The sequence below is a fragment of the Phascolarctos cinereus genome, unplaced genomic scaffold, assembly GCF_003287225.1.
Source record: "Phascolarctos cinereus isolate Bilbo 61053 unplaced genomic scaffold, phaCin_HiC Scaffold_5;HRSCAF=322, whole genome shotgun sequence".
Classification (NCBI taxonomy): domain Eukaryota; kingdom Metazoa; phylum Chordata; class Mammalia; order Diprotodontia; family Phascolarctidae; genus Phascolarctos; species Phascolarctos cinereus.
Genome location: NW_027555958.1, coordinates 408,144,255 through 408,170,773, shown reverse-complemented (window position 1 = coordinate 408,170,773; position 26,519 = coordinate 408,144,255). Strand labels below are relative to the sequence as shown.

General features: G+C 38.8%; 1 protein-coding gene across 1 annotated transcript in view; it reads left to right on the top strand.

Moving 5' to 3' along the window:
• The first annotated feature begins 5,765 nt into the window (after window positions 1-5,765).
• The window catches only part of CEP350 (centrosomal protein 350), a 157,463-nt gene continuing 136,709 nt past the window's right edge, over window positions 5,766-26,519 (top strand). Inside the window, 1 exon segment of the mRNA XM_078156464.1 lies at window positions 5,766-5,914. The gene's annotated coding sequence lies outside the window, so the exon portion shown is untranslated.

Genomic DNA, 26,519 nt, shown 5'->3' with positions numbered 1-26,519 from the left:
CTCACTGTCTAATGGGGGAGACAACACATAAACAACAAATAAGCTATATCCATATATAATGGGATAATCGATAAGGGGGGATTGGGAATGGCTTAGAAGAGATTTTAGAAGGGCCTTGAAGGAAGCCGCGGCAGAGAGGAGGCGAAAGGGTATTCCATGCCTTTGTACTAGCTGTCTGTCATGCCTGAGAAGCTTTGTCCCTTTACCTCTGCCTGTTAGTTTTCTTGGCTTCCCTCAAGATGCAGCCCAATTCCAACCCTCTGGATGAACAAAAGATATGTGGTATAAATTAGGGGTGATCTCATAAGGAAGGCACTAAGATTAAGTAGGAATGGAAAGACTTTTTGCAGAATGTGGGGCATTACCTGAGACTTAAAGAAAGCCAGAGAAAACAAGAGGTAGAGATGAGGGGGAAGAGAATTCTAGGCATGGAGGATATCTAGTGAAAATACTTGGGAGTCAGTAGATTGAGTAAGAGGAACAGCAAGGAGGCCTGTGTGCTTGGATATCACAGTATGTGGGGACATAAGAAAAATGAAAAGGTAGGAGTGTGCTGGGTTATGAAGGACTTTGAATGCCAGAGTCTTTTATATTTTATACTGGAGATAACACAGAGTCACTGGAGTTTACTGGATGGAAGTTGGGAGAAATGATATGGTCAAACCTAACATGTAGAATTTCAGAGTTAGTGAATATGGATATGGAAGACTTCTAGGTGATGGCAAGATCAAAGGTATAAACATCTGTGTGTAGCAATTGTTTGTCCTTCCTTTTTGAGGAAGACCAATGACATCATGGGGTAAATTAGATTTAATTGATGCAGATTTGCACAAAGTCATCAGCCTCACTCTTTCTTCCAGAGTCCTTGAAATCCACGGGCAAGACAAAAGTCAGATTGATTGGAGATAGCCATGGATGACCTTGTTGTCTTCAATGTTTGAAGTGTTTTAAGCTCTAAGTGTTCCACAGTACCTGTTTTAGCTGTCTTCATAGCCATTGGAACAAATTATTCTCATCCCCCCATTCTGCAGGAGGACGTCTTCACATATTTGGAGTAGACACTCCCCTGACTCATTGACGGTTTGAGGCCTGTTGGTTACCTTCAATAGTGTGCCAGGGGGTGGCTGTTGTGCATGCTACAGTTTCTTGGAACCACAGCTGAGAGTTAAGGGCCAGGTAGACACCAAAAGTGGATGAGCAGCCCTGAAAAGGGTTTGGCAAGCTATCACCACCAAATGTACTAGTTCTCCTTGAACACCCCATATACCCCCTGTGTATAGCTATGGTGGAATGGAAGGGAAATGAGTAAACCAAAGAATTGGGCAGTTAAAGTTTTGAGTAAATTGAGGAAATGGGAAGTTAGGGTATTTGAAGGAGTACCAATATGTATGCTGAAGTGCCCTAGTATGAAGTAGTTGGGGAGGAGAGGAAGACTGTGAGCCAGGTTCTTAACTCATTGAGGAAGGAAGGAGAATGTCTTGGAAGTCTACAGAAAACAGCTACCAGAATCTTGTGTGATAGATATAGATTGAATGAATCTCAGAGGAGGAGAGGTTATTGAGTAATGGTGTTAGAGGGAGAGCCTGTAAATGGCAATGTGTAACAAGGAGTGATCTGCTTCTCCCAAGACCAGTGAGCTGGTGGTATGAGTGAAAGTGCAACCTTGCTGGAAAGGGTAGTCAAGGAAGCTGTAGATCAGGAAGGAGCTACTGAGTGAAAGAAGATGGAAGGAGTGATAAAGAAAAAGGTTTAAGACAAAATTTAGTTTGTTACCTATGGAGCAGGCATTCCAGAAAGCACAGTAGAAGGGTTGGGTAGCTTTACAGTGAAAGGTTGGTGGAGCTGGGTTAAAAGTGATATAAATAAAGGAGAGGTCAGTGGGGCATGGATAATGGGATCTGAATAATGGCAACTGGAGCTTTGGAATCATGGGCTGGGTATGATAGGGGGAAAATACATTAATCACTGAGGAATGAGTTCCAATAGGTTATCATTATTCATGGGGATTTCTTCTCCAGTAGAGTTGTCCTAGGTTACAGCATCAGGCAGCTGCAAAGCATTTTGGGGTGGAGGATGGTATGGCACACAGACAATGCCTGGACACCTTCAAGGCCAACCCTGGTGGAGCTACAGGAGCCTGTGATAAGAAGTAATGTATAATAAGCTCGGAAAGATAGGCTGCAGGCACACTGTGAAAGGCTTTGTATGCCAAACGCAGAAGTTTCTCTTTTATCCTAGAGACAATCAATTAATCAACAATCATTTATTAAGCATTTACTGTGTATCATGTTCCTTATCCCCTCCAGAGTCAAATACAAAATCCTCTGTTGGGCATTCAAAGTCTCTTTAACCCAGCCCCCTCTTACCTTTCCATTCCACCTTACACCTCCATCTCACCATATACTCTATGATCTATGGTCTCCTAGCTTTCTGTCAAACAAGATACTCCATTTCCTAACTCCAGTAATTTTTAGTGGTTACCCTCATATCTGGAGTTCTTTCTTTCCCCATCTCGGCCTCTTGGCTTCCTTTAAGCTCCAGATAAAATCTCACATCTATAGGAAGCTTTTCCCAATCCCTGTTAATTCCAGTGCCTTCCCTCTGTTTAATATTTTCCAACTTATCCTGTACATAGCTTGTTTGTACAAACTTGTTTGCATGTTGTCTTTCCCATTAGACTTGAGAACAAGGGATGTTTTTTGCTTTTCTTTGTATCCCCACTGTTTAGCACAGGGCTTGGCATACACTTGCCACTTAATAAATGTTTGTTGACTAAGCATTCAGGATACAAAGAAAGGCAGAAAACATACTCCTTGACTTCAGGGAGCTCACATTCTTATGGGGAATGTATAAAGCCACTGGAGTTTCTTGAGCAAGGCTGTGATATGTGGTCAGACTGTGCATCAGGAATATCACTTCGATGGCTGTGCGAAGGGAGATGGGTAAAGGCTTTGAGAACAATTAGGGAGCTATTGTGATAATCCAATCAAAAAATGATACTGGCCAGAACTAAAAGAGAGGCTGTGTGAGTAGGGAGAATGGATCCAAGGGATTTATAAATGTAAAATTAGCAACACTTAGCACCTAATTGGATATGGATGGTGATGGAGAGGGAAGAGTTGAGGATGACTTTGAGGCTGTAAACCTGGGTCAACAGTAGGATAGTTTCAATGGAAAAATGGAAGCTAGAAAAATAGGTAGGCTTTTGAGGATCAACTCAACTGTTTCGGACATATTTATCTTGAGATACCTATTGGACATTCTGTTGGAAATGTTTAATAGATTAGCTAGTGGTATGGGGCTGGGGCTCAGTCTACAGAAGGTGCATTTGCTTATGTATGGATTTATAGACTTTTACTGTTCTGATTAGGTTGTTGCCTACAGGTTGGGTACAACACTGGGTTCAATAGATCAAACACTGGACTTGGAATCAGTAAATCCTGGTTTGGAATCTTCCCTCAGTAAGTTAATAAGCAATTATTAAATGCCTATTATATGCCAGGCACTGTAATAGATACTGGCCACACAAAAAGAGGCAAAAGAGAGTCATTACTCTCTAAAAGCTCATAATAGAATGGGGGAGACAATAAGCAAGTAAATATGTATAAACATATTTAGGATAAAAAGGAAATAACAGAGGGAAGGCTCTAGAATTAAAAGGGGTTGGGAAAGACTGCCTGGAGAAGATGGGCTCTTAGTTAGGACTTGAAGGAAGCCAGGGAAGCCAGAGGGTGAAGATGAGGAGGGAGAACATTCTAGTTATGAGGGACAGCCAAAGAAAAAAATACCCAGAGCTGAGTGTCTTGTTCATGTAACAACAAAGAGGCCAGTATTACTAGATCAAAGTTGGGGGGGGGATGGAATGGTGTAAGAAGACTGGAAAGGAAGGGGAGGGCTAAGTTATGAAGAGCTTTGAATTCCAGATGGAGAGTATTTTGTTTATGATTCTGGAGGCAATGGAAAGCCACTGCAGTTTAGTAGGGAGTGACATGGCCAGGTCTGAACTTTAGGAAAATAATTTTAGTGGTTGAATAGATGGTTGAATTAGTGGTTGAATGGATTGGAGTTTGAAGAGACTTGAAGGCAGATCCCCTCCACAAGCCTATTGCAATGGTCTAGGTGTAAGTTGATGAGGGCCTGCACCAGAGTGGTGGCAGTATCAGAGAAACTAGGAGGCTTATTGGAGAGATGCTGCAAAGATGAAATCAAAAGACCTTCCCAATAGATTGGATATGAAATATGAGAGATGGTGAGGAATCCAGGATGACTCTTAGGTTTCAAGACTGGGAGACTGGGAAGATGGTGTGCTAATAGTAATAGGGAAGGGTTAGGGGAAACAATTATGAATGCTGTTTTGGACATGTTGAGTTTAAGATATCTACTTTACATTCAGTTTGAGACGTCTGAAAGGAGGGCGGTAGAGAGGTCAGGGCAGGAGAGGTAGATTTGAGAATTATCAGCATAGACATGACAGTTAAATCCATGGGAGCTGATTTCATCACCATGTAAATAGTAAAGAAGAAGAGGAGGTCCTAGGACAGAACCCTGAGGAACACTTACCATTGGAATGTGTGATCTGGACGAGGACCCAGCAAAGGAGAGAGAGAGAAGCAGCATTCAGATAGATAGGTAGGAAGAGAACCAAGATGAGAGTGGTGCCCAAAAACCTAGAGAGGAGTTTCAAGGAGAAGAGGGTGTGATCAACAGTGTCAAAGGCTGCAGAAAGGTCAAGAAGAAGAGGATGTTAAGTGAAGATGGTGGTTCCTCCTCCTCCTCCTTCTTCTTTCTCCTTCTCCTGCTGTCCTCGATTCATGTCAAGATGATTTTGAGTTCTTAGGGACTGACATTTAAGTAACAGAATCAAAATATCGGCAGCAACGCTTAACTACCTACTATCCTGGGTCTGGGAGTCCTCTGCATTGATCAAACACAGAATGGTAAAATCCTGGACGAGGGCCACGGGATAATGGAATTAACTTTGGAAGAAACCGCAGAGGATCTAGTCTAGCTATTCTCATTTTACCGATGGGGAAACTGAGTTCCAGAAAGGTTAGCAGTAGCAGAGTGCGGGAGTCGAACCCGGAGTCCTCTGGAGTCCAAAATGCATCCTTCTTCCTGGTACATCCCGTAGCCAATAAGTACAACACCATCGCCTCGTACCTTTAAATCTTGTCAGTTTTAGTTTTGTGGTTTCCAAGCTTGCCAGTCACAGTACAAAACCCGCCTCCCTGCCCCTCAGGGTGAGATGCGCAAGAGGGGAAGAAGCAACACTAGCACTCGGATGCAGACCGAATTTAGACTCGCCTTACTAGGTGTTCAAACATGAGCCACTCCTAACATGGCGTCCGAGGGCTCCCTCCGCGCCGGTCCTCACTTTTCGGCCACACTCATCATGGCCGTCGCGGAAAGTTGCGGCTGGCGCAGGGAGTCTCGGAGAAGTCCTCGCGAGGTTTCCGGGGCCGGGACTGCTCCCGCCCTGCCTCGCGCCTGCCGCCGCCTCCGCCGCCGCCGCCTCCGCCTCCGCCGCCGTCGCCGCCGCAGCTCCTCCTCCGTGTCAGTTGTTGGTCTGTAATGGCGACCGAGCTGCCGCCGTCGCCTCCGCCGCCCCTGCCGCCGCCGAAGTGACTCCCGGCGGGAGGAGTGAAGCCGGGCCGGAGCCAGAGGGAGTCCGGGGGAGCCGAAGCGCCGGAGGCTGCGCTGTCGCGGGAGGGGAAGCCAGCTTCTCCCTTCTCAGCGTCGCTCCCTCCCCGCCGGCCGGCGGGTCGAGGAGGGAGCCGGTGCCAGGCCGGGCCGGGCCGGGCCGGCCGCTCGTCCCGACCCAGCGGACAGGCCGGGCGGGGCCGTCGTCGCTGCTCCTTCCGCCGGGCCCCACGGGATGAGCCGGCGCAGCCGGGGCCGGAGGCGACACTCTCAGGTGAGCGGCGCGGGGCGAGGAGGGGGCGTGGGGTGGGAGCGAGGCCGCGAGTCGGAGGCGGGACAGACCCCTGTCCGGCACCGCTCTCCCGTCTCAGCTGGTCCTTGGAGCCCCGAGCGGAGCGAGGCACCTGCCGGGGGCCCGCAGCCCTTCTCTCGGGAAAGTCCCGTAGTGGCGAGCCGGTTCCCGTCCCCAGCCTCGGGGCTGACAAACCGTCTCGGTAGAGGCCTCGCAGCTGCTGGACTTGGGCTTGAGGCTGTTCGCAAGTGTTCGGGAAGCTGGGGCCAGACTTTAAGAGAGGTCCCACGGAGAAACGGGTTAGGGGCTTTCTCGCCCTCATTAGGCAGCCCGAGACTCACAGCTTCGGCTCTTACTTCTCGGCATTGATAGGCAGCGAGCGGGGCTGGACAATTTCAAGGTCCGGGGTCTTGTAGGGCAAGGAGGTTGAGCTCCCCCCTCAACTGTAGATGAAATGTGGGTGTCGTGTAGCAGAAATCTTTGGTCTAGAAGAACGTTCCTTGAAAGCAAGTTGGTTGTTGCCACCTTTTTGTGTACCTAGCATTTTAGCACAGTGCCTGCCACATAGTAGACCGGTCAGTCGATTAACTGTAAACAATCTGTAAACATTTATTAAGCGACTCTGTGCCAGTGACTGCTAGTTGACATGACTTGTTAGACTTTTTCCCTTCCCTCTCTCCTACTTTTTTTTAAACTTATTTTTACTTTATTTGGCTCATGACAGGCAATAAATGCTTGTTGATTGACTGACTTCCTTAAATTATTAAGTTTGGAGAAGTCTTATGGTTATGTCTGGAGATTGACATAATGTTACTCTTTTCTACATTTGAAAATTTCTGGGATGATTGTATCTTTAGACATTCGGTAACAATCTGAACAACTCTGTGAAAACAATAATAAAACAGCCCTTTTTTGAATGCATTTGTAGTTAAGACGTTTTGAACGAAATGGCTTTATGCTGCTAATTTACAAGGAAACCCGACTTGATATGTTTTTATGCTGTATTAGAAGTTGCTTCAAACCTATGTTTATTACCTTTTATTCTGATATTCTGTATGTACAAATCTTATTTGTTGTAATCAGGCAAAACTGAACAAGTAAGCTGACTGCATTAAAATTATAGTATGTAAGGCAGAAAATGAGATTTTCTTTTGAGCAAAGATTGCTTAGTGCACTTCTAGGCACATAGTAGCTACTTGAGAAATGCTCCTTGACAGACATCAACTAAAAATACACTTCTATATAAGGCTGTCCTGTTGACATACCAGTACTCGGTTTATAAGTATAGAACTATAACAAGTGAATAAAAGTTAGTATTTCACTACTTTGGTGTCACAGTTCATTTTAATAGAAGAATATTAAATATACTTGTCTCCTGCTTCAGAAATAAGTATTATGATTATGCTTTCTACATAAGTAGATTTCCACAATTTTATACTTTTTTAAAAAATATGCACACTTTTGTACGACTGGATGATTTAAGAGTAGGAATGATATTTTTGTTTACGTCTTTCCAATATGTAATAATAATTCTAAATTCTTAACCTAATGTTATTAAGAACAACCTAACAATGTAAATAACCTCTCTGATAAGTTTTACATTATGTATAATTAGTCAGTGACTGTGTGAGAATTGATTTCTATAATTTTTATTCACATTGCTTGTGAGCATTATTGGTAGATTTTTTTCAGGCATTGATGGTTTAGTAGTTTAAGGCAATATTTCCCAAACTATGTCCGGGGGAACCTGGTGTTCTTTGAGATGTGAATAGGGGTTCACAGAAGGAATTGGGAGGGACCTCAATGACTATTCAGTCCAAACCATATCTGAAAAAGAAACTCCTCTTTCATGAAAATTTTGATTTTATTGATAGTTCTCTGAAATATGAAATTGTGTCAAAATTATGTTAAGTAATTTAACATTAATAAAATAGGTTTAACTTTCATTCAAAAATGTCGCTACTACGTTATCCTAGGAGTATTTTATATTCCTGTGTCAGCATTTGTATGTTCTGTTGACAGTTTGAGCCCAAGAGTATTTTGAGTCTGGATTACTTTGGGGAATGCTGATCTAAGTTCTTTGCATTTTCTTTTTCCTCTGTTCATTAGTTTTTGTTTTTGTTTTTTAAACTTTGCTTCTCCATCACATTACTGGCAGAAAGAGTCTAATCAAAACTAAAAAACAAGTTTACTGCTTATTAGTTCTTTAGAAGATTTGGTGGGGTAGGAAGTTGAAGCTTTTGATTGAATTAAATGGTATTCTTTGGGGATGACTTTAGTCAACATATGTTTAGCCTCTGCTATTTGCAAGATAACTGTGGTAGGCTGAAGAGGAGAGAGGGTTGTTAGTACAAAGATGAGCGAGATAATCCAATCTTAAAAGTTTATTGCCTGAAATGTGATTGCAGTGAGGGTGCACAATGTTATGGAAAATAACATAAAAATAAACAAAATCCTGTGACAAAATGTTGTGAAGAGGGAGAAATCACATCTCATAGAAACTATATTTTTCATTATGCTTTCATATACATTTTTTTCATTTGACTCACAATAACTTTGTGAGGTATTTTTTTTCAGTTGAGGAAATAGAAACATAAAAAAGTTTAACACATCTATTTACATTTGATATTCCACTTTTCTAACAGTACAAATTATCAAGAGCTGGATGAAACTTTTTTGGGGGAGAAGAGAAAGTGGTGTGTACTGTGATTTCATCTACCTTCAGGGATCTTTTAGTCTAGGAAGAGGAGTGGAATATGTACACAAATAGCTGTGTTTCATATTAAGAACATTATTTTCAGTGTCTCCTGAGCAGAGTCTTGAAGGATGTAAATAGACATGAAATGAAGATGAAAGAGAGCAGAATGAGATTGGGGAACTGGGAAGTAATCCAGTTTGCCCAGAATATAGAGTATATAAAAGGGAATATGATGAAATAACCTAGAAAATTAGGCTGGATCAAGCTTCTGTTTTATTGGGGAGGTAATGAGGATCAGTAGAAGTTTTTGAGATATCTTTGGCATCCTGAATGAAGGATGGCTTAGAAATGGGGAAAGGCTCAGATCAGGAAATTATTTAAGACATTAGTGCACTCCTGCCAAGAAGTGGAATACTGATGATAATACATTTAGATAGTGCTTGAAGGTCACAAATGCTTATCATAATTTTACAGGTGAGGAAGCTGAAACCCAGAGAGATTGATTTGTATGTCATTTCACATAGCTAGCAAGTGTCAGACTTGGGATTCATACCCTGGTCTCCTGACTATCCAGTTTTCTTGTTTACTATACCACAGTCCCTGAAATAGGGCTGACATTTTCTTTTGATAATGCTAATAATTTTATTTCTTGTACTTCAGAAAATTTGACAGTTTTGCTTAAATGTGAAGCTAGGCCACAACATCAACAACATAACTAAAAAGCCATAGACTTTTGGTTGGGTTATTTTATTTTTTTTAAATTTTAGAAAACACAAATCTTCTGAAACTTAACTGTATCCAGTAATAACCATAGCCATAATAATAATAGCCTACATTCTTATAGCTTTTAATAGTTTACTAAATGTTTCCTTTATAACCACTCAAGGATATAGGCAGTTGTGAATTTTATTTTTACCATTTTATAGATGAGGAAACAGGCTCCAAAATTAAGTGAATTAATCTGTGCCTGGAGTGGAATCTTGGGTCCTTTGATTCAAAGTCTAGTGTCCTGAATATTGCAGTATTTATTTAATTCATCTCCATGCCTCAAATCTCTTTTGTCTGCACTCTGTCCTTCATGGGGCAGTAAAGTGGTAGTCCTAAAGCAAAGGTTTAACCTTGTTACCTACCACTCTATTCGGAAAGCTACAGTGGCTCACTGTTGCCTCTGGTATAAAATACAAATTTGTTTGGCATTTAAAGCCATTCACAATCTGGCTTTAGCCAGACTGTATACATTTCCAGAATTAATATTTATTACTTTTTTTTAACTGCTTCTGCCTAGCTCTAGCCAAGTTGACCTATTTGCTGTGCCTCATCTCCCATCTCTGGGTCTTTGCACAGACTGTCTCTCTCTTCATCTTTGTCTTTTAGAATCCCTAGCTTTCTTCAAAGCTCAGGTCAAATGCCACCTCCTTACATGAATCCTCTTCTGATCTCCTTTCCACGTTATCTTGTATTTATTTTGTATTTATTCATATGGGTACATGTAATTTTCCCCGATAGATTGTAAACTCCATGAGAACAGAGACTGTTTTATTTTTATCTTTGTATCCCCAGGGACTAGTATAGTCCCTGTCCCATAGTAGGTACATGAATAAAGGTTGATTGATTTGGCTTCCCACTACAGCCTGCAATTATAGTATCTTTTTTGGGGGGGGGCAATTGGGGTTAAGTGACTTGCCCAGGGTCACACAGCTAGTAAGTGTCAAGTGTTTGATCTGAGACCAGGTTTGAACTCAGGTACTCCTGACTTCAGGGCCAGTGCTCTGTCCACTGCGCCACCTAGCTTCCCCATACAGCCTGCAATTATGATGAGAAAATGTACTATTTCTGTTGTTGGAGACAAGTTTTAAAAATTAATTGTGTGTTTTTCTCCGTAAAGATAATTCTTATTAAAGTTGTGTTATCATAGATAACCTTAAGAGATTATATTATCAAAAGATTGTTTGGGTTTGGAATTTAATGACTTTTTGTGCATTAGCTTAATTCTTCTAACAGTTTTCTTAGGCTGATGTTAAAAACTGGTTTGCTTTTCTCCCTGAGTACATAGCAACTTGTGGTGGGGTTTACCAAGTAGAAGTATGTTTAAATGTGTTTGGAAAGCAACTGAGTATGAAATATTTGCTCTAGAAAATCTACATATGGTTAATTGTGATATATTTGTTTTGGCGATAGTCACCCTAATGTGATAAAAAGTGGACTTAAGATAGCCCTGATGTGTCTCTGTATACAACATTATAATATCTGTAAATCACTTCCTCTTATTCACAGAATTATAGAAATTTAGAGCTGAAAGGGGCCTTAAAGATGATCTTATTGAACTTCTTGATACTACAGATGAAGAATTCAAGACTCAAGAGAGGTTAAAATGATTTGCCTAAGGATAAGAAAGTATCAGTGGAGTCCAGAACTCTGTTTTACTAGCTTCCGATCCAATTTTGTTTCCTCTCTGCTATGAATCTGTATTTATTTGATCTGTCAGATTGATTTAAGTAAATAAAAATTGATCTGATTCAAGTGTGGCTCTTAGCTTGGGAGTCGTGAAGATCACGTCTGTTAGAGATTATTATGCCTGTCAGTTTTGGTACCTAGAAAAGGGGAAAAGTAGCAGTGATCTCTTGCAATTTTCACCAGCTAAAAAGTATTAGACTAGTTATTAATTCAGATGACTGCTTATACTTCATTTAAAAAAACATTCCATCAGCACACATGTACCAGGCACTCTGCTAGACCCTAGTGATAAAAATACAAAAATTAAATAACCCCTGGCCTTAAACAACTTACTTCTACTGGGGGAAACAACAGCTACAGCTATAAGTAAACTAAATGTATATGAAAAGTAAACACTAAGGAATATTTTGGAGAGGAATAGTAATTTCGGGGGAGGAGATCAGGATGGGCCTTGCATAGGAGATGACTTTGAAGGCTAAGAGGCAAAACTAAAAGTAATAAGGTAATGTAATGCTGACCAAGTGGACAGCTTGTGTAAAGGTATGAAGACTATAGATAAATATCCTACAAGGGAAACAGCAAATAAGTCAATTTGTTTGGAATGGAGAATATGTGGAGGTGAGTTATATATAATAAACCTAAAAAGATAGGGTGTGGAGGCAGTTGTGAAGGGCTTTAAATGCTGAACTGAGTTTGTATTTTTTCTTAGTGGCAATAGGGAGCCGCTGGAACTTTTGAGCAAGAGAATAATAATAGAAGAGTTTTGTTTTTTTTAAAGTAAGAATCCATTAAGTTTTTTTTAATTAAAAAACAAATGTCTTGGAATTAGTTGCTTTTTTTTTTTTGGTTACATGTCTAATGTGTAACCAGGTGAGGCTATGGAATAAAGTGTATTCATATATATGTTTGAACAGAATTTGGACTTTAAAATAAAAGGCACTTAGTGTCCTGAGGGAAAAAAAAAAGAAATGTTATTTTGGCAGCTGTATGGAGGGTGGAATAGAGAGGAAACCAGATGGAGACAGGGAAATAACTTAGCAGGTTTTTGCAATTATCCACATAGGAGGTAATAGAAGAGATGTTGTGGAGTAAAATCTTGAAGACTCGGTAGCTGATTGCATATGGGAGGTAAGGGATAAGGAAGAATTGAGAATCCACGATTTTGAACCTGGGTGATTGGAAAGATTGTGGTACCTTATATAGAAATAGGGAAGTTGTGGAGAGAGGGGGAGAATTTTGGGGGGAAAGATAAATTTTATTTTGGATATTTTGAGTTTTACATGCTTATGAGATATTCAGTTGGAAATGTGCAGGGGCCGGTTGGGATGGAAGCTTAGAAGATAGACTAGAGATAGATCTGGGAGTCACTTAGAACTCATGAAACCTGTGAAGGCTAATGACGGAGTCCTAAGGCACAGCTTGAGATAGGGAGCTGGGTATGGATGTTGATTGAGAAAGAGATTAAGAAGCTGTGGCCAGAGGGGTGGAAGAACAGTCAGCAGAGAGCAATGAAGACCCAGGAAGGAAGAATCTAGGAGGAAGGGGAGGGTGGCAATTGATGCTGAGGGAGCTCAATTAGAGAGTGGAAGTTAAGATAAGAAGATAAAAAAATAAATAAATAAAAGTGGAGAAAGCTAAGAGTGTGATAACTAGTGGTTTTACACATTATGCTGTTTAAAATTATTTCGTATGATAGATGTGTTTTGTATATGAAATCCAATAATCTGTTCTCAAAGGGGCTGCCTAAATTTCTTTGGGAAAAAAAAATGAGTTAAGATGCTCAGGTTATAAAGTTAATGTATGTATCTCTCCAAGACTTCAGTACTCCCCATAAATTGTGGTATACTCTTCAGTGGTGCAGATGGAAACCCATTCTTCCCCTATATGCCTTCTCAGTCTATTTGATTCTTCTCATAAATCCTCCACTGGAGAACTTCCTCTTAGATCAGGGATTTTTAATCTGGAGTCTATAAATTAAAAAAAAATGATGACTGTATTTCAGTGTCATTGGTTTCCTTTGTAATCTTATGCACGTTATGTATTTAAAAATATTATTCTGAGAAAGGGGTTCATGGGTTTCATCATATTGCCAAAGAGGATCCATAATAAGAAAAAGTTTGATAACTTCTGCACTAAATCTTGATGGGTATCACTGGAGTATGGGAGTTGCTCAGCTGTTATCCCTTTGTGCCTACTACAAGACCAATTTACCTACCACCTGTTACCCCAAGGTTGTTTCCTTTACAGTACCATTAGTATAGCTATGGCTCACATTATATACATAATAATAGATATCTTCCTTAAAATTGTGTGTAATCTGCATTTTGTATATTGTATCCTTTAAAATACACTAGGGAGAAGTAACTATTTAAAGGAAATATTTTTAGAAGGGAAGAGCCCATTTCTAAAAGAAAGTCAGATCATAAATTTTTGGTTTAAAAAAATTTAGATTTTAGTAAATTAAGTTTTCATAAAACAAGAAGCACATGTAATTTTTGTTCATTGTAGTTAGGGACTTATAGGACACCCCTTCTCCCAATCAAAGTTTAAAATCTTAAAAACATTTATACTTTAAAATCAAGTAAGGGAGTCACATTTAATGAATAATGTCTTTGAAAAATAATTGACTTCATTCGTGGTTGCTATGTCTAAATGTGTATAAAGCAACATTTTAATATTCCGTTGTAGAAAAGTTTTCTGTTTTAGGGTTGATAGTTATTTAAGCATGAACATTTATGGTCATTGACAATTTATGCTTTAACTACATATGACAGAATGAGAAATTTTTCGCCTGGAAATTTTTAGTATATTTGCGTAGGATAAATTCTTGACTTGCATTTGTGAGTTCAGATTCTTAGTATAATTGAGAAAATATATGTCAGGATTTAATCTAAAAATTGTCTTGTAATAATCATCTTGATCTTCTCGCATATACAGTGTTTACAAGTGAGGTTTGGATGTGAAAACCAGCATTTATGCACAAATTTTAATATTCCAAAAGCAAAATAAGTTACTGAGATGTGGAAATAAGAGTTTGAGACTGGTCCCTTAAGCATTAGCCTAGGGGCAAGAATTGAACAATTAAGTGCCTACTATCTACTTGGGGGTGGGGAGGTGTGGTAGGAGATACTAAGACAAAAAATGAAATAATCAATCCCTGCCCTCAAGAAAGTTATATTCCTTGGGGAAAAACAACATGTACATATATTCTGATAATATGCACTTTTCCTAACCCAGTAACTATGAAATAACCCATAAAATGCAGTACACAAAAAATTTGGCAATATGTAAAACATTTTTTTCTCACTCGTAATTTCCTAGAATTCTGTGATCTTTTGTGCTTTCTCAATTAAAATTTTTTTTTTATTTCAGACACTTTTCACTTATCTTAACACATGAAATCCACAGTACCATAAATACTGAACAACAAATAAAATTCTTAAAGCTGAACATTTTCAACTTGAATCTTGCCTTCTACTGTGTTAAGTGGTTGTGTGAGGGTGTTGTATACTGCTATAAACCTCTACATTGGCTGCCTTCTGAAAATCAAGGGAGAGGTTGATGAGACCTTAGTTTAGTCTCTGCTGTTGGAAGAGGTCTTAGCATCACTTTAGAGCCCAAAGGGCTTGCACTACACTTTGGGGGCATAATTGCAACACAGAACTTGAGTTTTAAAGGCAAACAATGAAAATATGCAGTGAGTGAAGAGACTAGTAGCATACCAGCTGCTCCACAAATCTGCATATATTTTGACTGTCATTTTTTTTCTCTACTGCAAATAGCTATGAATGTATGAGGTTGCCAACTCAAAAGTGAAAATAAAGTCACGAATGCTTGAATGTTGAATGTGTGAATGTTGAGGATTGTTGAGGTAAATGAAAATTGAATTCATGGTGAATGCAGAGTATAATTTAGGGAAGGCATTAGTGGTTAGGGGTAATCTGGAAAGGCCTCATCATATTGGAGGTGACACAGCTTAGCTTTGAAGGGAGCAAGGGAGTCTTAAGGAAGAGATGAAAAGAAGTGCATTCTAGGCATAGGAAACAGGCCACGTAAAGAGATGGACATGGAAGATGGAATGTTGTATATATGGAATGGCAAGCAAGCTGGGAAGAATACTGGATAAAAAAGACCATTGCCACTACATTTTCCTTATCATTGCTGCTACCTGGTCTGTAGTTTTCTCCCTTTTTTCCATGAGAGGGCTGGAGATTTGACATTAACTTTGGCCAGGTGCCATTCAGCTTTTTTCATCCCTTCACTTGCTCTTTGCTCCCTCTGGGGGCCAGATGAATACCACATACTTCATAATAACTACTACCAACTTTTGTAAGTGAGGGTATGTCTGGGTGAAAAAGGGCACAGTTAAAATTGAGGTGGCTAGAAAGGCCTAGGGTTTGTGTGGGAGAACAGTGGCTGGTAGAGCTTGACTTTTCAGATTGCTAAATGAACAACTCAAAATAGTGGATGATCTGGAATGTGTTTTGTACAGTAATATGTGAATATGTTACATCGGAAAGTTTAGCTTAAAAAAATCATGAAGCATGTTATAGTTGGCTAAGGAAGAGCTAGGGAACTTTTCAATTTCCCCATTGTGACCATTGTTCCATCCTTTTACTCATTTTATGCTAAATAAATAGCTTGTTGTTCAGACACCAAATGAAAATAACTGTCTTTTCTTAAACCTTCCAAGATTAGTTGTTGTATAAAATAAGAGAAACCTGAAGTGTCAACAAGATAATAAAATATTTTAGAAACTGTCCATAAACCTGAGGGTTTCTCCTACCATATACATGAGTATTGACTTATAGGTCATACAGCTCAACCTTGGTTGATATTCTTTTCCTTTTCCCTGTGGTATAAGGGGAAGAATGATAGAAATCAAGTCAGAAGATGTTGGGTTCACCACTTCCATTTATTAGCTAATGTGATTTTGGACGGTCACTTAACCTCTCTGGACCTCAGTTTCCTCATCTGTAACAGGAGATTGGACTAGATGACCTATAAAATCCTTTCTAACTTCAAGTCTTATTCCTCTCTCTTTTATTTATTTATTTATTTATTTGTTATTTTTTTCCCCTCATTTATTTTCTCCTTCCCAATTCCCTTCCCTCTTTTTCTGTCTCCCTTTTTCACCGACAAAGTTGGTTCCCAGTTTCTTTTTTCCAGGAAGTTGGTGGTAGTGGTACCTTGTCTTTTATTTTCCAGTCTTACCTTACTCCCTTATAAAGCCCCTGCATTTTATTGTATTTAGGGATTGTGGTTAGGATTAACTATATGAATAGAAGGATATTTCCCTCTTTTTCTTTCTACTTTAGAATTGTGTGTAGCTTTTGGTTGAATTTTTATAGAGAAACTTTGTTTCTAGAAACTTCAATTGAGATATTGTTCTTGGGCAAATGGCCACTTTATTTCACTGAGTCACCAAGTGTCAGTGAGTTGCTGTTTCACCTTTTGCAAAATAGAAATGCTTTTCCAGATTTATTTTTCATGTGTTATCTGTCACCTAGGCTAATAACCTGGGAGTCATCTTCGATTGTTCCCTTGCCCCATAACCAGTTAGTTACCAAATTCAGGATTGTTTCTTCTTTTTAATGCCTTTCACATTTTGTTCCTTCTTTTCTCTTCCCACTGGCTTTATCCGTCATTTTCATTCCATTCCTTCCCTGTTCAGGAACTTAGTCATCTGGCCAACCCACTGATTTTGCAGATAAAAAACTAAGATCTAGAGATTGTGAAATGTCTAGGGTTACATAGCATGTTGTCTGTAACCCAAATCAATAGGTACATAGGAGTATAGATCTAGACCCTCCAGTCCAAACCTTTTGTTTTACAGTTGAAGAAATTAAGGCACAGGGAGATTGTGACTTCCTCAGGAGTCACATTGGTGGTAAAACTAAGAGGTAAGATTTGAACCCAACCAGCTTCTTATGACTCCAAGGTCAGTCTTTGACATGATCTGCCATTGTATGTATTTGTGTAATCCTCCTATGGGCAGGGAACATGTTTCCCACTTCTTTTGGGCAGCTAAGGTGGCAGTGCAGAGAGTTTTGGATTTGAAATCAGGAAGACTTGAGATCAAATTCTGCCTCAGACACTTAGCTGGCTGACCTTGGGCAAGTCACTTAACCTCTCAGCGTCAGTTTCTTCATCTGCAAAAATGGGAATAGTAATATACATATCATCACACAGTTGCCTGTACATGTGTAAAGTGTTTGCAGCCTTAAAGTGCTATGTAAATGCTGGTTGTTGGTTTTTTTTAATTATTATTATATCTTGTATCTCCTAACTAGTGTGTATTAAACATTCAATATATGCTTCTTAATTTAATACTTTGACATTTTAGTGGATCTGTGATCCCATTGTGGTAGATACTGCTACTACTCAGAGAATGCAGCCCTTCCATGCTTTCTTATCCTGTTCAATTCTTGTCCAGATCCATTTATAAAATACCCACTTAATTCACTGAAGTTCTTATTCTTGTTTTAAAAATATTTAATGGATATTAATGCAGCACTTGGGGTGTCCCATCTGTTATCCTTCACTCCTGTTCCATAAAGTTGATTATTTTGTGTGGATCCCATGTAAGCAAATCTTTTTATTGCCTACTCTGTTTTGGCAAGTTAATGATCAAATTGCAAGCCCTACTTTATATTTTAGCATTCTATTTTATTTAAATTTATTCAAGCATTTATTATTTTTCCCTATTTCCTTCCCCCATAGAAGAAATTTTTTTAAACTCCCCAAAGCAAAACCTTCACAATAAATACACGTAGTACAGCAAAACAAATCCCCACATTGGCTATATTCAGATATTCAGCTCAGTAAACAAATGTTTAAGTGCCTTGTATGTGCCAGGCACTGTGCTAAGCAGAGGCATGTTTTATTCTGAATTTTAAGTCCATCATGTCTCTGGCAGTATGTGGGTGGTGTGATTCATCTTCAGTCCTCCAGACTCATGGTTTATCATTGCATTAGTCAGAGTTTTAAAGTCTTTCAAAGTTGTTTTTTTTCCCCCCTACAATGGTAGTTGTGTAAATTGTTGTCAATCTGCTCGCTTTACTCTGCATTGGATCATAGAGGTCTTCATAATTTTCTTTGAAACGGTTCATCTCATTGTTGCTCATAACATAATATTCCATTATATTCATATGCCACAACTTCTTTAGTCAATCCATTAATAGATTTATCAGTTCAATGGGGTGTTTTGCTTTCAGTTTTATTAATCTCATCTTTTCAGAATCTCTACTTTCTTGCTTGGCTGGAAATTTTTGGTATTCAAGCTTTTTGAATTGAATGTCCAATTCATTGATTTTTTTGTTTGTTTTTAGGCAATTGGGGTTAAGTGACTTCCCAGGGTTACACAGCTAGTAAGTGTCAAGTGTTTGATCTGAGGCTGGATTTGAACTCAGGTACCCCTGACTTCAGGGCCGGTGCTCTATCCATTTCACCACCTAGCTGCCCCTAATTCATTGATTTTCTCTTTTTATTCTTTTTTCCTTTATTAGCAAGTGTTTAAATATGTAAGTATTCTCCTAAGATTTGTTTTAGCTGTATCCCATAAATCTTGATATGTTGACTTAATTGTCCTTGTCTTTGATGATGTTGTCTTTTGTTTCTGTAATTTGTTCTTTGACCCATAATTTAAAATTGTTAGTTTCCAATTACTTTTTAATTCTATCCTGAAGGCTCATTATTGAATTTAATTTTTATTGCGTTGTGGTCAGTAAATGATGTTTTCAGTATTTTTTTTTAATATTTTTTGATGAGGTCTTTAATCACCAATACATGCTCAATTTTTGTAAAGATGCCATCTGCAATTGAGAGTATGTTGGAATACTTAGAAATACTTTATCCTTTCTATTTTCACTTAGTAATCAGAAATCAATCGTCTGTAATTTTTCCAAAATTTTATTCAGGTCCTTCTTGTTTATCTTTTGGTTAATTTTGTCTAGATCTGAAAGAGGTCCATTGAGATTCTCCATTATTATAGTTTTACTGCTATCCCTCCAATTTGATGAACTTTTCCATTAACTTTGCCAACTCTATGCTGATGATTCTTAAATTTACCTATCTTTTTTTTTTTTTTGGCTAAGCAATGGGGTTAAGTGACTTGCCGGGGGTCACACAGTAAGTGTTATGTGTCTGGGGTCGGATTTGAACTCAGGTCCTCCTGACTCCAGGGCTGGTGCTCTATCCACTGTGCCACCTACCTGCCCCTAAATTTACCTGTCCCGCCCCATCCTCTCTTTTGACTTCCAATCACAAATCTTCAGCTGTCTTTCAGTTATTTCAAACTGGATGTCCAGTAGCCCCCTTAAACTCAACATGTCTGAAACTAAACTCTTTATCTTTCATCCATTCCATCCCCTGCCCCAACTTTCCTATTGCTGTTGAGGGCAACCTTATACTTTCAGTCCCTCAGGCTTGTAAACTAGGTGTATTCCTCAGCTCCTCACTACTCTTACCCCTGATGTCCAATCTTGATTTTTTAAAAATTAATTATTTATTTTTAGTTTTCAACATTCACTTTCATAAGATTTTAAGTTCTAAAATCCCTCCCCAAGATGGCATGTAATCTGATTTAGGCTATATCACATCCAGTCTTTTACAAAGGCCTTTTGATTTCACCTTCGCAGTGTCTCTTGAATACTCTTTTCTCCTTTGACATGCCACAATTCTGGCATGAGTACTCATCACCTCAAGCCTAAATCTATTGCAATAGTCCTCTGGTAAGTCTTCCTACCCAAGTCTTTTTACATTCTAATCCATGCTTCATTTAGCTACCAAGGTAATTTTCCTAAACTGCAAGTCGGCTGTATTACCCCTTACTCAGTAAACTCCAATGACTCTATTTCTACCTTCTGGATCAAGTACGAAATTATGTCCCTGGCATTCAAAGCACTTCACAATCTAATTCCCTCTGACTTTTCCAGTCTGCTTGTGCCTTACTTCCTACCACGTTTGTTTATATTTTCTGTGTGTCTCTCCCTCTTTCCCTCCCTCTCTCAATATGTCTGTATTTGAGACCTAAGATGGGAAAATAACTTGAGGTTAAATTTTCAAACTTACTTTAGTTCATTTAATATTTAATGACTTAATGGAACAGCCCGCATGCCCTGAGTTTGTTGAAGTATAGAAAAAGAACATTGAAGAACTTGGCACAAATTTGTAAAGTTGAATTTAAAATGATGACATTATAGATACTTTTCTAGAACTTTTATGAATAGATTTTTACAACAAAAAAGCAAAGAAAGCTGTTTCACAGTCAGGGGTTGTAACTGTACCAAATTAGCCTGAACTGTTAACATTTGTGCCATTCATGAATTCATTCTTTTTTTACATTAATTTAAAAATTTTAAGTTCCAAGTTCTTTCCCTCTCTTTAGCCTCTCCCTCCACCCACTGAGCAGGCAGTACATTATATATTTGAAGTCATGCAAAATATATTAACAAATTAGTCATATCCCCGCCCCCCAAAAAAGAAAACCATGAAGAATAAAGTGGGAAAAAAATATGTTTTATTCTGCACTCAGAGATCATCAGGTCTCTATCTGGAAGTGAATAACATTTTTCATTATGAGTCTTTTGGAATTGTTGTATATCCTTGTATTGATCAGAATAATGAAATATTTCACAGTTGATTATTGCTATAATATTATTGTTACTGTGTACAGTGTTCTGGTTCTGCTCAGTTCAGTTTGTGTCAGTTCATGGAAGTCTTCCCAGGCTTACCATGCACTCTTTGCTCTAGTGACACTGGACTCCTGACTGTTCCATAAATAAAATACACCATGTCTTGGTTCCAAGCATCTTCTCTGGTTGTCCCCTATACCTAGAATGCTTTCTCACCTCATCTCTACCTATTGGCTTCCTTTAAATCCTAGCTAAAATCCCATCTTCTACAGGAAACCATTCTCAGTTCCTCTTATTTCTAGTGTCTTCCCTCTCTTAATTCTTTCTTATTTATCTAGCGTATAGATTATTGTACATATTTGTTGTGTCTCCCATTATATTGTGAGCTCCCTGATGATAAGAATTGTCTTTTGCCTCTTTGGGTATCCCTGGTGCTTAGCACTGTGCCTGCATATCTCTTTATAAATATTTGTTGACTTTAAGTATTTAGATGCTGTGCTATTTGGTGTTTGTATATAATGTGCATGTCTTTCTATATTTCTCTTGGTTCCTGTATTCCCATTGCAAAATGTCAAATCAGTTTTGACCTTTTCATCAGGAATGCTTGGAAATACTTTATTTCATTAAATATCCATTTCTTTTCCCCATAGGATCATGCATATTTATGTGAAATAGGTTATTCTTGGTTGTAATCCTTTATCTTTTTTTTTGCCTTTAGGATATCAGATTCCAAGCTTTTCTATATAGTGGGAGCCTTCAAACTTTTGTGATCCTAATTGTGTTTTCCTTGGTATTTGAGATCTTTCTTTTTGGCTGCATGTAGTATTTTTAGTATTTTTCCTCCTTTGACCTGGGTGTTCTGGCTATGGAGTTTGGCTATGACATTCCTAGGAGTTTTCATCTTGGAGTTTCTTTGTAGAGGTGACCAGTGGAGTTTTCTTTTTTTCACTTTGCCCTCTGTGTCTAAGAGTTATAGACAGTTTTCATTTAAAATTTCTTGAAACATGATATCAAGGCTTTTTTTTGTCATAATTTTTTGATAGTTCAATAATTATTAGATTATTTCACCTTGACTCGTTCTCCATGTTATTTGTTTTTGATATTATATTTTTTATATTTTCCTCCTTTTTTTCAATTTTATGATTTTGTTTTAACATTTCTTGTCTCGTTGAGTTGGGCATTCAGTTCTTGGATGAGATTTTCTACTGTCTGTTCTAAAATGTCATTTTTTCTCTGTAGTTATTTCATTTTGCATTTCTTTTTTGATTTCTGGATAATCTTGCAGTCTTTGTAACTGGGACTTTTTTTTTCCTCTGAAGTTTTATTTGGGCTTTTTGTAAAGTTGCCCTCTTCCTCAGGGTTTATCCACTGAGTATCTCTCAATCCCCAGGGTGTTTCCTTATAGGATTTAGCGTTTTTCTTGGTTTGATCATTTTAACAGCCTTAATGTTAGGAGGTTGAGAGAAACTGTGTTCCTGCATTCTTGAATGGAATAGGTAGGCCTTGATTGGGCCTGATTGTGCTGGCCGAGACTAAGCTCCACCTCAAGGTGCTGCTTGGGGCTGTCCTGACTCTCAGCTGTGCCTAAGCCCTCCATTTTACAACAGCTCTTCCCCCTTGCTGCCAGGGTTGCTCTGGCTAAATTGGCCCTTTTGCCACAGGAATTAGGTTGCTTTAGGATCTGAGGTCTTTCTTCTCCTAACTCCCCACCTTACTGGGTTCTGGCGTCACTGGGCCCCCTGCTACAGGAAGTCAAGGTCTTCTTGAATTCATCTTTGTCTATGACCCTTCTCTCCTACTAGTGGCCTTGGAGTACCTCCTCTGGCACAGAGATTACTGCACTTTAGGCTGTGCTGGCCTTTTCTAGTTGGCCTGCGAATGTTTTACCATTGCTTTAGACCTACCTGGGCTTGTCTTCTTTAGTATACTTGGGTAATTGCAGTCCTTCTGTGCACCCTTGAACTAAGTGGAGAAGTTTATGCCACTTAATAGTGCATTTTTATTGGGGGGGAGGTTGCTGATTTGGGCTGCTCTAGGTCCTAGCATCTTCATCACTGTTCTCTCAATTATCATAGCTGATAGTCTTTTCTCCATCCTTATCCTCCCTGACTTATCAGTTGCAGTTTGCACTCTTAACCATCTTCTCCTAAATGATTTTTCTTTTCTGGATTTTGTGACTATATTTGACAAGTCTTTCTCCACCTCCTTTCCTGGCTCATCATCCCACTGTGACTGTGCCCTAAGATTCTGTCTTAGACCTCTTCTTTTTTTCTTCTGCATACTTGGTGACTTCATCAGTTTCCATGGATTTCACTGTCATCTTTATGCACATGACTCATAGATCTATATAGTTTGCTCTTATCTTTCCCTTGAACTTTATATCATCAGTTGCCTATTGAATATTTCAAACTGGATGACCCAGAGACCTCTCAAACTAAACATATTCAAATCAGAATTATTTGTTCCTCTAAACTCTCTCCACTTCCAAACTTCTCTGTTTCTGTGGAAGGCACTCTCATCCTTTTAGTGTTACATATTCATAATTTCAGCTTTGTCTTTAACTTCTCACTCTTCCTCCCTTCTGCTTCCTCCCATAGCCAATCGGTTGCCAAATCTCAACATTTCTGTCTTTACAGCATCTCTTGCATCTGACTCCTCTGTACTCACACAACTATTACTTTGGTTCAGTCTCTCATTATTTTTCACCTGACTTATTGCAGTAGCCTATAATTGGTCTTCCTCCTTCAAGTCTCTCACCACTCCAGTCCATCCTACACACTGTTGCCAAAGTAATTTTTTTTGAGTTCATATATGATTATGTGATTCCCCTACTCAACCAACTTTAGTAGCTCTCTATTGCCTCTAGTATAAAATATAAATTCCTCTCTTTAGCTTTTATCTCCAATTTATCCTGCATTTTTCTTGTTTGTTGGCTCCCTCTATTATTGGGAACTCCTTAAGAGCAGTGACTGGTTTTTTGTTTGCTTTTGTTTTTGCTTTTCTTTGTATTGTCAATACTTTGTACAGTGCCAGGAACATAGTAGGCTTTTAATAAATGCTTGTTGACTAATTAGTCTGCTTAGTCCTAAGTAAATATAAACACACACACGTGTGTGTGTGTGTGTGTGTGTGTGTGTGTGTGTGTGTGTGTATTTTTTTTCAAATACCCTTAGCAGATAGATTTTTCATGGTCCAAATTTATTTTATTGGTAGCAAACAAGAATATGTTAGTTATTTTAAAATAACAACACACTTTTAATCGACTCATTAAAAATTGTTAATAGAATTGTTTGGAATTTCATTTTGTAGGGATTTCAGGACACTTCGGGTGATTTGTCATGTCATACTCATCTTACAGAGCACTGGACATTGACTAACTGTATTAGAGAAGAAGCCATAGTCTCTTAAAAGTATCTTTCAAAGATTCATAGACTTTGTTGTTTTTATCTATCTATAGGGTTTTATAGCCCTTATACAAATAGAAGCAAGGTGGTTGTCTACTGTTTAATTTCTTAGAATGTAGGAATCCTTTGCCATTAATTGAGCTGATGGAGTATTTGAGAGAGGTAGTGTGAGTTTTATATCTTTACTGGAGTCTAGCACAGAGTTCATAACATAGTAAGCGCTTAACATAGGCTTGTTGATACCCACTTTTCCTTTCTGTCGTAGAGTTGCCGTTATATGTTAGAAGCATTTTGAGGACAGTTTGTCTTCTATCTCGTTGTATCTCCAGAGCCTCCTACCACAGCAACTTGGACATATTAAGTGCTTGTTAAATGTTTGCTCAATTGAATTGCTAATGTACAGTATCTGTTATAAAGTTTAAAAATATAGAAGATTCTATCTTCTTTAGCATAGGAGTAGAAGACTGCCAGGATAGAATATTGTATACATTGTCAGGTATGGTCTTCATATTGACTATTTTTGCTTAATTGCTTTTCTTTGTCAAAAGGAAGGGTTCCTTTGGGAGGTAGTAGGTGGGAAATAACTATGATGTAAAGACTGATGAACCTCAATAATTTTTTTAAATAAGGAATAGGAGATTGAATTGAAGGTGAATTGATCCCAGTGAGGAAGAACCCTAACAACTTGGGGATCAGGAAAGACTTTTTAAGTAGGAGGCGCCATTTGAACTAATCTCTGAAGGAAGTTAAGGATTTTGAAAGACAGAAGTGAGGAGATGGTGCATTCCAGGCATGAGGGGGCAGTCTGTGTAAAAGCGTGTACACTAGGGTTGAAATATACAGGGCAACAACAGGTAGGTCAATCTAACTGTAGCATAGAGTGAATGAAGGGAGGGTAGTGTGTTATGAGACTGGAAAGGCTTTAGTGCATGGCAGATTGTGAAGGCTTTTAATTGCCAAGTAGAGAACTTTGTATTTTAGCTTAGTGACAGTAGGTAGTAAATGGAGCTTCTTGAAAAGGAAAATTATATAGTCAGATCTGTGCTTTAGGAATATTGGGAGGGTATTGCAGTAATCAGGTGAGAGAGGATGTAGTCCCTGAATGATGGTGTAGTGTTTGTGTGAGTGCAGAGAAAAGGAATGGATGCAAGAGATGTGGAAATAGAATCTAATGAAAATAGGTCATTGATTGCCTGAAGGGAGGAGTGAAGAAATCCAGGATGACTTAGAGGCTGCAAACTCGAATGACCAGAACAATGGTGGTGTCTTCAACACAAACGTGAAAGTTTGGAAGATGGGCATGTTTTTGTGGGAAGTATAATGAGTTATGTTTTAGCCCAGTTGATTTTGAGATAGTGTAATAAATTCTGTTTTGGATATGTTGAGTTTGAAATACCTACAGTAATCCAGTTGGAAATGTGCACAACTAGATCCCACAAGAAAGGACTAGATAACATCAGCAAATTGACTGCATAGAGATGAGTTGTATATAAATGTGATGGAATACTACTGTGAGAGAAGAAATGATAAAGGGGATAGTTTTGGAGAAACCTAGGAAGACTTGTATAAACTGATATAGAAATGAACAGAACTGAGAACAGTTTATAGAATGACAACAATGGAGGTAGCTAGGTGGTGCAGTGGGTAGAGCACCAGCCCTGAAGTCAGGAGGACCTGAGTTCAAATGTGACCTCAGACCAAACACTGGACGCTTACTAGCTGTGTGACCCTGGGCAAGTCACTTAACCCTAATTGCCTTAAAAAAAAAAAGTTCAGCCATGAATAGAATGACAACAATGTCTTAAAGACAAACAACTCTGAAAGACTTAGGAATCCATGGAATCTTTTGAGATTCTGGAGAGGGAGATTAGAGAAGGAGAAAAGAGCCTAGGATGGGGCCTTAGGGAACATTCAGTGTTAGGGAGTAGAAGATAGGTGTAGATCCTAGAAAAAACAGTGTGTATTCATTGATTTTTCTTTACTTCTTTTTCCTCTTACTCTCTTCTAAATCCTCTTCAGTTTGACTTCTGACCTCATTATTCAGCTGTAACTGCTATCATTAATGTCAGCCATGATCTCTTAATTGTCAAATCTGTTGGCCTTCCTCACCTTTCTGTAGCATTTACATTTTATCCCCCTCTGTTCCTGGGTATTGTTTCCTCTCTGGGTTTTTGTGTCATTGCTCTTTCTTGGTTCTTCTTCTTTCTTGTTTGACTGCTCCTTGGTTGTCCTCTGTCCTCCTGTCTTTCCTATTACAAGCTATACTCCTATAGGAATCCCAAATGTAATCTTTTCTCTCTTTTTTCAAATAAAATTTTTCTCAGTTGGCAAAAATCTGAAGAAAAATAAACCCTTTTTTACAAATGTGTAGTTGAGCAAAACAAATTTCCACACTG